Genomic DNA, 10,000 nt, shown 5'->3' on the forward strand with positions numbered 1-10,000 from the left:
ATTAAACAAATTTGAGAATTTTACCCATCTTACTTTTTTGAGAGGGATTACATATAACGGTACTTTTGATTTTTGTATCTCGCATTGACTGCGACAAAATTCGTTCACATGCACACATCAATTTCGCAACAGATGTACATGTACAGATGGATACACTACCGTATGAATGATAAAAAAGTCAACTGGGTCACCAACCAAGCAATACAGATGCACTACGCTATGTTTTCCAAGGGCACCGGTGAAAACTGTCGAGTCAAAATTTTTGTCGCAATTTTGTTTCTTTTTTACTTTCCTTTGCAAAGAAAGAAAGAAAGGATATCTAAGCTTACCATTCTATTTAGCATGTTTAGAGACCTAGTTCAGTGACACAACTTTTTGGATGCAATTGTATTAAATTATATGAAACTTTACACCGATGCGCCAATCGATGGAGTTTACTAACCATGCTAGACCAATGATTAGTCTTTTTGAGTTAGTTAAGAAATAGCCTCTCATTCAGCAAATCATCGTGATAATTACCATACTGGCATTGTATTTGCATTGCAAATTAATGAAATACCAAAAAACCTCCACGTTTTCATTCTTGCATGTGTTTGATGAAAAAGAAGTCGGAATTGTTTTGCAATGTTTTATAGGGTGTGCATTAATCATTCGCATTACATCCATTGATTTTTTTTTCTCTGTACAATAAATAAATAGATGTATAAATAAACTTTACATTTTCTGGTTAATATAAGTGATGTAGTAGGGGTTGCCACTTTTCAAATGAGACTGTAATTTGTTATTTTTCTTTCAAGTTGCAATAAAATATTCAATATGATAGATTCTCTTGACAAAGAAAAGTATACCTCTATGATTCGGTTTGCTTCCTGCATTTTACAGTAGTAAATATGTTTTCTAATAAGTAAACCAATAAAATTGACTAACAACATTCATTTGGATCAGATAAAATTTGACCTAGTCTATTTGGTCTACCAGTAAGGTTCGATGGTTGTCCCCATACAAAAATTATCTCTCTCCATAAAGCTACAGTATAGTAACACTGGTGAAAAAGATGTTCCAGAGTTTCTGGGGCGACACCAGCAAAAGTACACAACTCAGATGGAAATTTCTGATGATTTAGTTTGTGAAGTTTTTCATTAGTGAACAAAATGTTGTGAAGAATTTAAACTGAAATTCCTTTAATTTACAATCAACTGACTTTTGTAAATTTAATCAATTTGTATAATTTGTCCCACTGTACATTGTTGATTTCGAGGACCTCTTCAAGTTTTCTTTGACTCACAGGCACAGTAAAGATCCTATCTTCGTGTTTATTTCAGACTAAGAAATTAAATGTTACGGTGTTGGACAGCCAGAAAGAGAAAAACCTAACTTCATCAATTGTATTTTCCGTATTCTTTAACTCCTCGGGGATGGCCGATAAAATACCCAGCCACTGTAATCTATGGATTGGTAAAAATTTTTCTAGAACAATTGTTGTCCAGGGAATCACTCCATTCTCATCAAATAAGTCTGAAATGTTCAGAACACCATTATCTGCAAAGTCTTCCAAATACACTGATTTACCATCAATGAGTACATTTTCATTATTCCAAATAATTTGATCAATGTTACCCTGGTATTTCGTAGTTTCCTCAGACCAAGTATCAAAACAATCTGTGACAAAATCTGTAAACTGGACAGGTAAAAGTTCAGTTTTAAAATTACAATGGAAAATGATGTAACCTCCTGAAGACTTTAGTTTATATTCTAGAGAGACTTTCCATGGATGTGAAAATTCAGGGTTTAACAAACGTTTAACCCATAAGATTCTCTGTTGTTTTTTCATAATATGTAAGTTGGGCATGTTTAAGCCGCCTTGGCCCACATCTCCTATCATAGTTTTCCTCGCAGTTTTATCTTTCCCTTCCCATAGAAAATCATACAACAATCTGTGAACGTCTTGAATGATGTTCTTAGGCACAGTTGAGTTATGAGAAAGTAACAAAACTGTGAAATACCCAATGTTTGATAATTTGAACCTTACCAAATAAAGATAAATTCCTACTTTTCCAAAGGTTGAGAATTTTTTCATATTTATACAGAGTTACTGAAGTTCTTCTCTTGGCTTCCTCTTTATCGTAAGAAAAGTGCATTCCTACGATTTTTATTGGAGATTTGGGCCATTTTATCCTGAACAGTTCATCTTTTCTGTCCTTCCACTTACGGAGCCATTTTGCTTAGGTTTTGTCAAAATTAACTTTAAAACCTGAACAATTCTCAAAACTATTTAAAACAAGAAAAGTTCGTCAGCAGACTTGGTATTTGAAACAAAAAATGTCATATCGTCTGCAAATGCAGACTCTTTTATCTCTGTGTCCATTATGGAGATACCAGATATATTTGTATTTGACCTAATAGCTAGAAGTAAAGTTTCCAGCACCAGAATAAAAAGCATTGGTGACAATGGATCACCTTGGCGAACACCTGTACCTAATTTAAAATAGCCCGTACTGAAACCATGACTATTCATAACACAACATTCAATACCATTATAAAGTGAAGTCGGAATTGTTTGTTTTTGATATACACGCATTCTCCAATGCGAATATGGAATGCATGTTATTATTTAACATCCTTTAGTTCTATTGCGGGTTATTACGAAAAATACTACAAAGTATGCACGAGGTCATTGACGCAGCGTATCGCCTGACGTGAAGCGTCTTGAAACGGTAAAAGCCGTACGAAACGGGCGTTCCGTACGGCTTTTTAGCGCACGCAAAATTATATTGCTATCGATGGTAGATGTATAATATTTTATTTTAGAGAGGGCACCCCGGCTGGGTTGAAATTACAAAATTGAGAACTGGCTTAGCATCCGTCATGAAACTACACGAACGGGTTAAAAGTGTGTTGGTGGATATTCCCCTCCTCAACTTCCGTATAGGGCCTTATGTCACGTTTTACATCAGTCCCGTTATGAAAAATCAAATTTATAGACTGTTAATTTATATTGGAAAATTTTACAGACCATCATGAGCAATAACACAAGAATAGACAAACTTTAATCTATTTATGCAACAGTTCAACGAAAACTTACCTGCGTAGAAGAAAAGGCAAGCATCTCCCATGTGACAGGAAAGAGGAAGAAAGATCCTGCATGGACAACAGGTGTGGCAGTATTCATGAAAAGAGAAAGTTCAACAAGTAGCTAATACGAATACCGCAGAGGGCCATCGTACTTCCCACTTAAAAGTTTCAACTCGACCTCTAAAGTTTGTAATCCATTATTTCCGATTCGATATTTTCCGCGCATCGACGGACAGCTACTCTAAGACTTGTTGAATATTCCAGTCTGTGTTCTTTTTTTAGTCCCCATGGGCACCGTCCAGGGGGACTTATAGGTTTGGTCATGTCCGTGCATGCGTCCGTGCGTCCGTTCACGCAGATATCTCAGAGATGCCTGGAGCGAATTCATTCAAACTTGGTACAAGGGTTATACTCCTTATGTCATACATATGCACGTCGATTTTCATGTGATTCGATCTAATATGGCCGTGTGACGGACATTTTATTAAAAAAGCGGGGACTATGTCATTGGCAATGACTTTTTGAAAAAAGAGGTCTATTTCTAAAGCGACTGCACTAAATTTGATTAAACTTTGTAAAGATGTTCGTCACACAGAGCTCTGATAGTGCACACTTAGTATTGCATTGATTGATTGCTTATTTGCATATTTGATGAATTTTGGTAATTAGGGTGGTAAGTCTATAAGTACTGCAGCGAATTTAATGAAACTTGGTTCAGATCTTTAGCACACAGTCTCATATTAGTGTACAAAGACACTTAGCAGTGTCATGGAATTAATTGCTGATGAAACACGGTACAGATATATTGATTTGTCAGTACTGTTATATTGAATGAAGACATTTAGCAGTATCATGTCCATTAATTGCTTATTTGCATATTTGATGAACTTTCATAATTAGTGTGATATGTCTAGAAATGCTGCATCAAATTTGATGAAATGTGGCACAGCTAATGATCTTTTGGTGGTGTAATGGTGTGCATAGATATGTAGTAGTATCATGTTAATTAAATGCCAATTTGCATATTTAATGAATTTCTAAATTTCATGAAACTTGGTACACATGTTGAGCTCACATTGCTTTAAACATTTGAATGAAGACATTTATCAGTGTCATTCAAATTAATTGTAAATTTACATATCTAATGAACTTTCCTAATTAGGGTGATTTGTTCAGAAACATGTCATCAAAGTTGATTAAACTTTGTTCAGATATTGATCTAACAGTGTAGTAATACAATTCATTGATACTTAGTGGTATCGCTTATGAAATGTGGTACACGTGATAATCTGTCAGTGTTATAATAGAATGCAAAAATGTTTGGCAACATCCTGTCGATTTATTACTAATTGACTTAATGACCTGTTGTAATTAGAGTGGCAGTGCACATTGGTTTTACGTTGTTACCACCATGCAACTCATCTTTAATCACTGACCCAATTAATGAACCGGGCTCTATCCTCTCCAAGGACTTATAATCAAAGTACACATTATCAAGTGGGGACTGTGTCATCAACGATGACTTGTTAATAAAATTATTGGTATATGCCGTTCGAACAGGCGACATTTAGCGATGCGTGTATAGAGTCACCGCTACAGCACCGTGAAAGGGTATTTTAAGTATGCATGGGTGTATTGGACTTTGACAACGTATTGTGTGGCAGAAAGTAGGATATCTTCACCATTTTTTACATCGAAATTGAATTCCGAAGAAGAAACTGACGGTTTAATTTAGGGGGGATATGATGACGTCACGTCAAGCCTCGAAAAGAGTTGCAATTTTCAAATGAGATCAAAAGAATCAGGTAAATGACACTTGATTCCGTTGGGTTGACGATATTTCTGCTACACTTTGCCTCGTGTATTTTGTTCAAACCACGCTGCTTACTTTCAATGTCGGACACTGTACATGTAAAAGGTGAGTATCAAATTAATTTTGCATTCCAGTTCACCGTACTGTTTGATAACTGGTAAACGAGCACAATTTTAGACAAAGAAACTATTCGATGTTACAAAAGGAGAGTCCGCAACTTTTTAACCGATAAAATAGAGAAAATTTAAATATCCATGAAGCTAACAGATGAGTTCACCAGAATGAAAAAGACATTACTGGCACGGGGAATGTGCAAACAAATACAGACAAGCTGAAATAGATGGAAGCACGTATATTTTGACCATCGAATGTTTCGAGTATGTTAAAATTTGAGTTCAAATGCCGCATTACCTTCCATAACACTGATTGTAAAACAGATTCTTTACTTGACATAAGTGATGCTCGATTGTCCGGTCTGCCTTTTGAGTCTGATGCAAGAGTGTCTATGTTACGGCTTGGCGTTCAAGGTCATACAAAACCCATTGGAAGGTACTCTACTTTGACTATTACTGATTTAGGCTGTTGCAAAGTATCCGGTACACACTTAGCAATTTTCTATTGCCAAGCTCCCGTGTCCAGTGTGTTCCGCAATTATCTATTCATCTTCATTGCGTGGTGGCCTGAGCCACCTATTCAACAAAAAACTCTATTTTCTTTAGAAGTAAAATTTGCGAAATGCATTACACATTCGTATTATACTTGTAGCTGTAATAAACGAGTGTGAAATTTCGGTGTTAAATACTATATTACCTTGCCCGAGTGTCCGGTTAGAAATCCGATAATATCAACTTTTTTGAGCAAGCAGGTATATTTGGACCGCCGAATCATGTTTCCACTAGCAGCATTTTCATAAGACTGATTGTAAAACATACGCTTTACTCGACATCAGTGAATCTCGATTGTCCGTCTTTTGAGTCGGATGCTAGAGTGTCCATATTACGGCTTGGCGTCAACAGTCATACAAAATGCATGAAAGTAGATCGCCAGACTCTATTTTGACCATTATTGATTTAGGCTGCTACGAAGTATCTGGTCCAGAAGATATAATTTCTGGTTGCCAACCTCCTGTGTCCTGTGTGTTCATCTGTTCTGATATCGCTCAGGCTATTGTTCCGAAATATAGCGTGGTCGCCTGAGTCACCTACTATTTAACAAAAACAAACTTTTTGAGTTAGAAGTAACATTTATGAAATGTAGTTGTGATAAATGTGTGTGAAATTTTGGTATAAATAATACATTGTTTTGCCTTGGTGTCCGGTATGATATCCGATTATACCAACATTTTTGTTCATGTTTTACTGTAATTTTGCAATGTATGTATGGCAAGCTTTTGCGCTGAGAAGTTGGTGTCACCAGCTTTCTGTCTTAGAAGTTGATGGTCAACGATAGAATATTTCACTCGGAACTCGGAATGTTAGACATATATTTGCGTAAATATTAATGATGCAATGGGGATTGTCAGCTTAGGTATATGCGCTTAGTGTCAGGGAAAGTCAGTCTTACCAGACCGAGACCCAAAAAAGTGGTATAGCCATTTCCCACAAACCTCCAAGTACTCGTACTATAACTTGATCGAAAGAGAACTTTAAAGGTGTCTGTAAAATAACTAATAGCTAGGGATTGCTTTTGAGCAGTTGCGTAGACTTATAGTGTTGACATCCTCGTATCCTGAGTTGAACAACAGACACTATCAAGGTCAAGGGTATTTAACAAGGCTTGAAAGTTTGGTGAATCTCCTGTTCGTGCCGATAGATTTTTATGGACAAGGTCATTTACGACAACTTTGGAAAAAGTCACGCGACATGAGCGTTGCCGTCGCGTTATTGTGTGTTCGGGGGAGCATTTTGCGCTTCAAAGAAAAAAGCGCCCCCCTCCTTTACGTCAAACATGAGATTGTAGCTGGCCCAACGCTCAACGGTGAACGGCGTGCATGCACGTAGGCTACTGCTCTGGTCTATGACGCCGGTCTATGAGCAAGGCGTTGAAACTACGAGAGAGTTTTGTTAGTTTCTGCCAGCATGATGTATATGTGTGATTGACCCCTATACATCACTGAAATCGAAGTTTGAAATTATCAACGAGAACGTTAGCCAATAATATCGCGCGAGAACGTCACAGTCGACTTGCGACCAATACTTTCGATTTAGGTCATAATTCTTCGAAATGTGAGTCATCGTCTGCCGAGAAAATTCCGCAGTTCTTTTGACGTATACGATTGACTTGCAGCTGAAATGTGTTCAATCACCTTTGCCTCTGAGCAAATCAATTAAATTTCTAAGGAGAATAAAGAATAAAAACGTCATGTAAATAGTAAACGGTCACCGAGCACTTGATCGACAGCAGGGAATTGAGAATTGCCACTTCAATTGATCAGCACGCACTTTCGGATATCAGAATGAATGAATGACGTCATAATTTATTTGACGATGAGCCGGCCGGGGGACCCCCAAAAATGTAGGCTGAGACTCAATTTTTAGATTGTACACTTGGTCATACTGCTTGAAGACTTCTTCGTTCTTTTGATAGCGAGTGCTACCCCTGGTTAGGTGTTGTAGTGCACCAGCATATTCAACGTAATCTTGCCTGTGGCGGAAGCGAATGTTTCATGCGCATGCGCTGAGCACACGTCGGGTGTTAAAACGTTCCTGTTGCTATGGCTATCACGACCAGAAACGCTGTTCTGTTTTGTCTTATAGGTAAGTTTCTTATTTTCGGCATGTCGTGCGGATTAAATTACAGTATCACATTATTTTATTTCAACAGCTGAAATTCGACACAGAACATTCAATATAGTGAAGGCACAACAAAGCGCCACCATTACACATTCACAAATACCTGGAAGTACATTGGACCTGGATGTACGGTCGAGAACTAATAACCAGATCGGTTCTGTGTCTCTGAATGGGGCCAGGACGCCAGAATAATATTCTTTAATATTGCGGAAGTCAACAGATCTGATGAATGCTACTTTTGCTGTTTTAACTCGTTGCTGAACGAGACGGCAAAGTGAAAGTGAATGGGGAATCTATAATATTTGGCCCAGGGGAAGAATACATCCTGTTGAAGTCTGATATAATGACAATGCAATGCATTTTTGTTTCGTGATAAATTGACATCGGTATACGTCAGTGTGCGGATGTCGATTGCTAGATTTACTGCAACGATAAAGAGTATGTCGGCCATATTGTGTGAATCGTGAACGAAGCGAAACCAGCTTGCTATTTATCACTCTCGTGTAGTCTCGAGTGATCCGATCTGACAAGTCGACACGATCAAACCGTAGGCCTATTGATATTTAGTAATGTTTGACAAGGATTTGCGGCAGGGTCATAGAGTTTTCTCGATTTATGCGTCAAATACGCTCTGAAAATGAGACATATAGCAAATCATCGGGAGTGGAACACAGACAAAGGAAAGTGTGTGACCTTTTGTTCACCTTAGCATAGATAGACTACCTGACCTCATATTCGTACTTTCTTCAGTGAGCTTTCTGCAAGTAAATACAACAAAATATAGTCTGATAAGCTTGCCCCTTATTGAGACAATGTTCCTACTGACGCGTTGACACACAAATATGTCCAAGGCGCAGCAGAGCTGTCAATGACAAAAGGTGTTTCAAATGTTTCTTGAAAGGTCTGGCGGTCATTTTAGTAGGCCCGAAATAGCATGCGCCCATTTTGTTGGCAACGACGGGCGCATAGAGAGTATACACTCTATTGTTGCGGCACTGTTGCCTTGAGAAGCTAAACTATATGAATTCCAGAAGTTAGCTAAGAGGCCGATCGGAACCGTTCCAGGGAAAACTGGTCGATATAGAAATCTAGATTTTATTATTCAGAAGGGAGATTACGTGCGAACCCATTGACAATAATGTACGTCTTTGGTGCACTGTGTCCTCGCTCAGACTCGATCAATTATTTTCTCTACAAATGATCTACCGATGCCCGAACTTATTGCATCGCAACATTATATAAGATAACACCTTTCAAAAAAGTCGCCCTACATGTCAACTTTAGTAGAATGATATACGTTACCAGTAACGCCCCGCAGTATACAAATGTGTGGCGAGACTTACAGCACGCACATGTTCAAGGGCTCCGATGACGAGATGGCACGTTCACACACAAAATAGTACAGCTATGTACTTCATTAAAATATTTAAAAATTGGCCAGGTAACTTTGTTCATTTTCCGTTCTTGTTTACCCGTGACTATTATTTCTGCATCCTGTATTCGCACTTGACATTTTCTTTCTAGCTTAGTCTGCTTTTGTTAGCGTATTCGTACGCATGATCTTTTTGGCAACGAAAATAACGACCTATTCAGAACCAATTGTGGCCAGTATTATTGTTGATAACACATCTTAGCTCTTACATTAGCAAACCCCCTATGAAGGTGGCGGAATACTGCTTTTCCACGTTGAGTGAGGACATAATGTATTTGGTTTTGTAAGTCACAAATCGTATCTCCGAGACATTTGCCTTCCGACTACGTAGCCGGTGATTACCAGGTCATCCCTAGGGAGGAAACTCAAAGGTTATAGGACGCACTATTCGCTATTGACTAACACCGAGCAGTTCCAGTGGGTTTCCCTTTGTGAGTTTGTTTGCTCAGATCACAGAGAAACATAAACTGTCTATGTTTCTCTGTGCTCAGATGTACAATGGCAGCACTTTGAAGTCTTCACCGTGACAAAGGTCACTGTAGGTCATTCGGCTGCATACCGGTGCAATTTTTACACAGCATGGCGCAAGCTGTGCAACTTTCATTTTTTTTACCCGAACAATGCATTCGCAAGATATGACAGATTATGATATTGAATTTCTTTAGTATAGCACCAAAACATTGGAGTTTCGCGGGAGCACCACCATGCAATCGCAGATAAAGTGGACTCAGGTTGTGGGCTTTAGATGTCAATTTGAAAGAAAAACCGGCACCATAGATTTCTATCAAACTTTGTTTTTCAATTCTCCAGTGCTGGCATTTCATCTGTCCTTAACCACGACGGCAGAGACCGATGAGCTTGCGGGGATAAGCGAAAACTTACGTCAGCGCC

This window comes from Ptychodera flava, chromosome 8 (genome assembly GCF_041260155.1).
Source record: "Ptychodera flava strain L36383 chromosome 8, AS_Pfla_20210202, whole genome shotgun sequence".
Taxonomy (NCBI): Eukaryota; Metazoa; Hemichordata; class Enteropneusta; family Ptychoderidae; genus Ptychodera; species Ptychodera flava.